At 41.4% G+C, this 8,686-nt stretch overlaps 1 long non-coding RNA gene across 1 annotated transcript; it reads left to right on the forward strand.

Moving 5' to 3' along the window:
- The first annotated feature begins 565 nt into the window (after positions 1-565).
- Positions 566-6,685, forward strand: LOC131273971 (uncharacterized). Its single transcript, XR_011646111.1, has 2 exons — positions 566-833; positions 5,973-6,685. It is a non-coding gene; the product is annotated as an uncharacterized lncRNA (long non-coding RNA).
- Positions 6,686-8,686: the final 2,001 nt, after the last annotated feature.

Genomic DNA, 8,686 nt, shown 5'->3' on the forward strand with positions numbered 1-8,686 from the left:
AGGTATTTTTTTAAAGTGCAATCAGAATGAAAAACACACACACATAACTATTAACTTGTGAAGGAAAACAGGTGTTGAGAAGCTTCTCTTTCCGCAGGGGAAAAGAGAACCGAGCGCTCCCGACGCCCCTGAGGCCCAGCCTCGCCCGGGAGACGCACCGCAGCCCAACACGCCACGCGGGAGCTCGGGGATTCTGGGTAACGAACCGACACCATATTACCTCACCAGCAGGAAAACTGTTACCTCTGTGAAGAAAAACGAATTCTTTCTTTGAACACATCTCTTATTAACATGAACGCAGCCTAGGGGCCTTTCTAACCTAAGACACTCGTAGGGGTGACAGGGAGAGGAATAAAGGTTTTTTCCGCGAAAGTGAAAAACAGCTTCCCCCGCTTCCTTCTCATCCCGAAGGGGCTTCGAGGACTCTCCTAGAGGAAATGCTGGGATCACGCTACAGTGTTCCGAGGGCCGCTCTGAAGGCACTGGCCGCGCGGCGGAGCGGGGGCGGTAGAGGCGAGGCCCCCTCTGATTGGTCCCGGGCCTTTCAGGCCAGGAGCGCGAGGAGCGGGCGTTGGGGCGGCCTGTGCGCGTGCGTAGAGGCGCCCCTTCGCTTACCCCACCCCCGGACTCGGCGGCGCGGGGGAAGAGCCGGATGCGCGCTCTGCGGGAGGGGAGGGCTGGTGGTCCTCGCGTAACTAACAGGCTGCTGGAGTCCAGCCAGGCTTGCCCCGGTTAGGCCGGCGTTGGGCGTGCGACTGCGGAGGACAAGAAGGAAAGGCGTGACTCAATGAGTGAGATCGCGCGCCGCCCGTGAGGCGGTCTGGGCAGAAAGGGTGGGTCCATTTCCAGAGCCCGCAGAACGGATGGCAAGGAAGGCGCGGGCGGAAAAGCGGGATGGGAGGAAATGACTGCCCGGGACGTCGGGGCTGAAGATGTCGCTGGACAGCGAACCGCCGAGAGGCTGTAGAAGGCGGGGAGAGACCTCGAGTGACTTACCCGGTAGCACAGTGTAGCGCCAAGACTTAAAAAAGTAATAGTAAAGTTTATTTTTAGAGCAGTTTTGGGTTTGTAGAAAATTGCTCAGAAAATAAGAGTACCCTAATAACCCCACCACCACCACCGCTACCACTGCACACACAGTCCCCCAGTTATGAACGTCTTGCATTATTGTGGTACATTGCTGTGGTGCATTTGTTACGATTGATGAACCAGTATTGATACATTATTAGTAAGTAAACTCTACAATTTATATTAGGGTCCACTCTGTATACAGTAGTATGAGTTTTGATAAATAGACAATGTCATGTATCCAACATTATAGTATCACTACCCTGAAAATACTCTTATACCAAGACTTTTTGAATTTGAATTCTCTGATGGGAGTTCATCAACATACTTCCAAAAACCACACCCATAATGCATTTTCTATTATTGAAAGTTTTCATTTCTTTTATGTGGAGTAAGAGCTTAAAGTTACTTATCGTGTAATCTGAGGTTTTTCTTTTAAAGATTTATTTCTCCCCAACCCCTTTGTTCTCTATTCTCTGTGTCCATTGACTGTGCATTTTTCTGTGTCTGCTTATCTTCTTTTTAGGTGGCTGGGAACGGATCCTGGGATCTTCCTGAGTGGGAGAGAGGCATTCAATCTCTTGGGCCACCTCAGCTCCCTTTTCTGCTGTGTCTCTTATTGTCACTCCTCTGTATCTTTTTGTGTTGCATCATCTTGTTGTACCAGCTCGCCACGCAGGCCACCACTCTGCTCGGGTCAGCTCTCCGCCAGGGCCAGCTTGCCTTTACCAGGAGGACCCAGGAATTGAACCTTGGACCTCCCATACGGTAGACAGGAGCCACATCTGCTTCCCAAAATTTTAGATTTTTACAATTTTTCTTTCATATTTTAATCTTCTCTTACCCTAACTTAATTTGATAGTGGTTCTGTGTGTGTGCACAATTCATCTTCATATTGATTTTCAATGAAACAACTCTTTCACTTATATTTAATCTGCTTTTCTAATATTGAGTAAAATTTCATAATTTCAGTAACAAGTAAAACTGACACAGATTTAGGACCAAACAACTCAGCTGGTGAACGCAGAAGTGCACAGGTGTGTGAGAAGTAGACTAACAGCCACAGATACTCAAAGTTTATTGTGGGCTTTATTCAGTTTGCTTTGCAGAGGGAATAGAGAAGGTGATGAAACCAATGATTAGTCAATAGAGGTAACTGAAGTGAGCCTCTGTTGCTCCACTGTTTCTCCAGGTTTCCAGGGAAGAAACATATCAATAGATGTATTATATTTGTGTATAAGAGTAAATTCATAGGATAAGTCTCTAGCTTTGCACCTTTTTTCTTTAAGATTTATTTAATTTATTTATTTCTCCCTACCCCCTCATTGTTTGCTATGTCTTTTTGTCTTCCCTGCTTCTTTAAGAGACTCCAGGAACTGAACCTGGGACCTCTATATGGGAGTGAGGCGTCTAATTGCTTGAGCCACCTCTGCTCCCTGCTTTGTTGTCTCTCCTTGTGTTTTTCTTCTTGTGTCTCTTGTTGCATCATCTTGTCACATCAGCTTGCCGCACCTGCCTGTCGCATCAGCTTGCTGTCTTTATGAGGCACCGGGAACCTCCGTGCCCTGCTGTGTTGTGTCTCTCATTATGTTTTTCTTTCTTTTTTTTCTTCTTGTGTCTGTGTCTCTTGTTGCATCAGCTTGCCACACCTGCCTGTTGTGCTAGCTTGCTGAATTCTTTAGAAGGCACTGGAAACCGAACCAGGGGCCTTCCATGTGGTATGTGGGAGCTCAGTTGCTTAAGCCACATCTGCTTCCCTTTTGTACCTCTTTTGCTGCTGTTTGCTCAAGCATTATGGAATCTGTACTACATGACAAACCCTATGCTAAAACCCTAACGATTTAAAGATGAGTAAAACATGATTTCTACCTTGAAAATATAAGTATTTTAATAGTATACTCAAAGCTGCATTCGGTCACAGCTACAGGCATACGCATGTTAACAACATGGCCTCTAACTTACAGTGTACATATAAAAATCGCCTGGGTCCCTGTCAAAATGGCTTATTACCACTTCACCTCTGTGATCTTCCTCCCCAAATCCATAACCCCAGTCTAATCATGAGAAAAAAGTCAGACAAATTTCAGTAGTCAAGCATCCTACAAAATAGCTGACCAATACTCCTCAAAACTTGTCAAGGTCATCAAAAACAAGGAAAATCCAAGACTATGTAACAACCAAGAGGAGCCTAAGTAGACACGACAGCTAAATGTAAAGTGGTATCCTGGAACAGAAGTGTAATGTGGATCCTGGAACAGAAAAAGGACATTAGGGAAAAACTAAGGAAATCTGAATAACATTTGGACTTTGGTTACTAATATGTATCAATATTGGTTCATTAATTCTAACATATGTACCCACATTAGAAGATGTTAATAATAGGAGATACTGTATGTGTATAGTTGGAGAGCATAATACAGGAACTCTCTATACTATCTGCTAAATTTTTCTATAAATCTAAAATTGTTCTAAAGTATTAATTTCTCAAAAATATTTATTCCTGTGCTCTATCCTGGATTCAATAATCCTAAAGAAGTGACTCAAAATCTAAATTATTAATAATCTGAATCATTCTGAGCTAGGTGGTCCACACATGAGTCTTTTGAGAAACACTGTAGGTTTAGAATAATACAGTATTCCATAGAAATTAGGACCATCAAGGTCCCAATGAGTGATAGTATATATGGGTTAGCAATAGATTCTTATTAGGGCTCTCTCAAGTAATGGAGATTTTATTACAATGCTACACAGTCAGTAAGGGACAGTCAATAAGGGAGAAAAGACTCCCACAAAATCCTACAACAGGAATCAAAGCACAGTCAAGTCTCATGGAGTCAGAACTTAAGGCATCCCTCTCTAAGCCTGGGTTTGTAGACTGTAGTGTGGTGTTCCACCTTTAACATTATTCACCTAGTCTCTTGATTTGTACTTCCCTTTGGAACATTTTTTTCCATCTTCTCTTACCAATTAGATTTTCTTCATATTTTTCAGTTCAAACTGCCAAGAGAAAGAATCATGTTTTAGTCACCATTTGTCACGTCTTGTCTGGGTAGCTTAGTTGTCCTTGGTCCAGTACAGAGTGGAAGAGGAAAGCAAAGTAATATGGAAATAGAACATGGATACGCAAAGAATAGCCCAGTCACTTTCCTTGACTGGAACTGTGGCCAGAGCAGTTTCTCACAGAAAGAGTTGTGGGTGGCGAAGGCACTCCAAAAATTTCCTGACTAGTAATTAAAAGAGACAAATACAACTTGAGGATTGAGGATTAAGTTCTAGTTAGACTGGAACTGGTTAGACTGGTGATTCACAGTTCTTTAACACAATGATTCACCAAATATCTATGGAATCAGAATTTTTAAGGGAGGTACCTAGAATCTATACTCTAAGTAGATTTATAAAGTGACATAGTACTATTTTTCCTTGAGGGCTTGGAAGAAAATTGAGGGAGGTTTCTTTGTCAAAATTCTTTTTCTTCAAGTGACCAGAGTGTTAGACATATTTTTTTAAAGCCTTCATTTCAAACTTCATATTAGTATTGTGTTTATAGAAAATAGAATACATTTGTTGGAGTTAACAATATGTAAGTTGAAGTTGTTATAAAAATGTTTATTATAAAATTAGTAATTAAAAGCTAGTTAAATGTAAGCAGTTATATCATATGAATCTAATTCTCAGGTTTCTAGTGTTTTATCTGGGCGGCAGTATGTCCAAGATTCTTTCAGCAGCTATTTGGCCTTTGTAGGACAAGAAAATAGTCCTTCAAAGCCACTGACTAATTAACTCTTTCTGTGCTCTTCATCTACTCAAACTCTCAAGGGCTGGATTGTGGTGAAATATAAAAGCATAGGAAGGGACACATCACACACACACAAAGGAAGCAGGAGAGAGAAGAGGTTAGAAAGAAAGTTTGGAGGAAGCAAAGCATGTGCAGGATATATCCATCAGGATAGGCTAATTATTCTGTAGTAACAAATGGCCCCAGAATCTCACTCATGCTTCAGTGTAATATTGTTGGTCATCATGGCAGAGAGAAAAGAGAACATAGTAAACCACCAGCTCTTAAATTTTTTGCCTGCAAGTTGACACATGTCCAGTTTACTCATACCTCACTGGCCAAAGCAAATTACATTACTTCCTGTGTATTAGTCAGCCAAAGGGGTGCTGATGTAAAATACCAGAAATCCGTTGGCTTTTTTTTTTTTTAAGATTTATTTTTTATTTATTTCTCTCCCCTTCCCCTCTCCCCGGTTGTCTGCTCTCTGTGTCCATTCGCTGTGTGTTCTTCTGTGACCGCTTCTATCCTTATCAGCGGCACCAGGAATCTATGTTTCTTTTTGTTGTGTCATCTTGTGTCAGCTCTCCGTGTGTGCAGCACTATTCCTGGGCAGGCTGCACTTTCTTTCGCGCTGGGTGGCTCTCCTTACGGGGCGCACTCCTTGCGCATGGGGCTCCCCTACGTGGGGGACACCCCTGCGTGGCATGGTACTCCTTGCGCACATCAGCACTGAGCATGGGCCACCTCCACACGGGTCAAGGGGGCCTGGGGTTTGAATCGCAGACCTCCCATATGGTAGGTGGACGCCCTAACCACTGGGCCAAGTCCACTTCCCTGTTGGCTTTTACAAAGGGTATTTATATGGGATAGAAGCTGTATTACAGTCACAAGGCCCTAAGGAGTTCAATTCAAGGTACCGTAAGAGGTAATTGCTCACCCAAATTCATTTGCCACACGTTGAAGCAAGATAGTGGGCGATGCTTGCAAGGGTTCAGCCTTCCTTCTTCCTCTTAAGGCTCCGTGGTCCCACTTTCTTCCGATCTCAGCTGTAGGCTGACATGAAGCTTGTCTGTCTCCCTGGAGCTCAGTTCATTCCATGCTCAGCTGCTCTGCTCTCTTTCTCTGACAGTTTGAATTGTTCCAGCCATTTTGGATCATGAGATAATCAGGAGGGATTGGAGGTCATGCATAGAAGAGCATCAAGAAAGAAGGAACATGGGAAGCAGATGTGATCAAGTGATAAGGCCCCCACCTACCATATGGGAGGATCCAGTTTCGATCCCTGGGACCTCCTGGTGAAAAAGAAGAAGAGAAAGCATGCCTGCACGGTGAGCCACTGTCTGCTCGTGCGAGTACCTGTGTGGTGAGCCAGGTGTCCACGTGAGTGCCCGTGCAGTGATCCTATGCCTGTGCAAATGAGTCACCAGCAAGATGATGATGCAACAAAAGAGAGACAAAGGGGAGAGTCAAAGTGAGGTGCAGCAGAGACCTGTAACTGAGATGGCACAATTGACAGGGAACCTCTCTCCACATCAGAGGTCCCCAGGATCAAATCCCTCTGAATTCTAGAGGAGAAAGATGAGAAGACAAAAAGAGAGAGAGAGAGAAATAGATATAGAAGATCACACAATGAATGGACACAGACAGGAAAAACAGCAGGGCAGGGACAGGGTGGGGATGGGGTGGGGGGAAATAAATAAACAAATCTTTGTTGAAAAAAAAGAAAAAAGGAAGAAGGAAGCTGGACCCTGGGTTCCTGACACAATGAAACATCATATCAACTTTGGACCTCCTAGTTCCTGCTTTATGTGAGAGAAAAATAAACATGCATTTTGCAAGCTACTATTATATTGTGTTGGGATTTTTTTGGTCATTTATAGCTGAGTCAAATCCTAACTACCTCTAAACCATATGGATGTTACACTATGTGCTTCCTTATAGGTCAAACTCTACCATATAACTTGTGAATCATAAATGAATCCCACACCAAAGTTCTGAATTATTTGAATTTTTATGTGATAAATTAGCATTCCTAGCATATGTATTACATTGCAAATAGAGAAATACCAAAAGTAGAGAGATGAGTGTGAATGTATTTTACTTATAATATATTGACTTATAATATATATTTGCTTATAATATAATGTATTTTACTTACATATTAAACAGTCTGGTAGGACATTCAATTAAGGATTAAATAGTTCAAAATATAATGTTAATATTGGGGCCTTAAAATCTCTTTTAAAAATTTATATCCAGTCATTTAAAAATTGTAAAATTTAAAAGTTATAACTTAAGTTTTATCATTTCTTAAACTCACTATTTTAGGAAGATTCTAGTTCTGAGTAAGATGAAGTAAGCACATTCCTCTCTGTCCAGGCTAACCTGGATTCAATGTAGTTCAAAAGTCTGAGTGCCCACCAATGTGGACAGAGAGAGCGCTAGAAGAAGCCTTCTAGTTCTGGCTTGAGGAGTGGGAAAGTCATGTCCTTCTGAACAGAGAGAGTGAGGGAAATCTATGTTTCGTTTATTTCTTTTTTTTAATTTTTGAAAAAAATTATTTTATTTCCTGTTTTTTCTCTTCTTTATTTGTGTTTGTTTCTTTTTATTTTGTTTCTTTTTTCCATTCTCTAGCATCTCCATCCCTAAGTAATCCTGTGGTGGCAGCAGCAAAAGTAAGCAACAGTAATGGTAAAAGGGACCAGCAGAAGCTTAAAACTCTGAAGGAAGGGAACCATCCTGCCCAGTCTGATGAGCTGTGATTCCAAACCTCTAAGGGTAGGACAAAGCCCCGTTTGTTTTTTTCCATCTCTGTCTTCTTGTTGCTTGGCACAGACACAGACACAGTCACAATAAGAACACAGCAGAGTGGGACATATAAAACCCCAGCTTTCTGACCAAATAACCAAAAATGTGATCCCTATAGAATCAGAAAGCACCAGGGAGATTGTGTAGAGGGAAAAGCTCAGGAAGGTGACCCCATAAAATTGTTTATGACTCCTGGGCTAACCCCCAAGTTATGCATGTGTGGATCTGACCCTCAGCAGCACACTTTTGGCTTTGCAAATGGAAATACAGGATATAGCACTACCCAGGATCTAGACCAGCTACTTGGTGGTTAGCACTGAAGACAGATCCAAATATCATTGTAAATGCTTTGGAAACAAAACTTATAATTTAACTCATGACCTATAGAATTCTGGCTAGAACTTATAGACTAATTCCAACCAGGTTAATTGTCTGCTAAAAGAAATATATCAACATTTTCTATAGCATTTATTTATTTATTTTTTCTATAGCATTTAAACAAGACACAGAGTATAGCATACTATTCAGAATGTCCAGGATACAATCTAAAATTACTCAACATAGGAAAAAAACATGAAAATCTAAACTCACATGGGAAAAGATAATCAATAGACACCAATGCCAAGATGGCACAGATGTTGGAATCAACCAAAAAAGACTTAAAGTAGCTATTCTAAAAATGCTCCAAGATGTATGGGCAAACACTCTTGAAATGAATAGAAAGAGAAAATCTCAGCACAAAAATAGAAGATATAAAGCAGAACTAAAAGGAAATTTTAGAACTGAAAAATACAATGACCAACATAAAAAAATCATTGGATAGGCAGAATTGAGATGGCAGATGAAAGAGTCAGTGTTCTTAAAGGTAAATCAATAAGAAATTAACTGATCTGAAAAGCATTGAGAAAGAAGATCAAAAGGAAAAAAGAACAGAGTCCTAGAGACCTCTAGGATAATACCAAAAGGTCTAACGTATTTCATTAGAGTCCCAGAAATGAGAAAGCTTCAGTGCAGAAAATCTGTTTGAATAAGTAA

This window comes from Dasypus novemcinctus, chromosome 17 (assembly GCF_030445035.2).
Source record: "Dasypus novemcinctus isolate mDasNov1 chromosome 17, mDasNov1.1.hap2, whole genome shotgun sequence".
In the NCBI taxonomy this organism is placed as follows: Eukaryota; Metazoa; Chordata; class Mammalia; order Cingulata; family Dasypodidae; genus Dasypus; species Dasypus novemcinctus.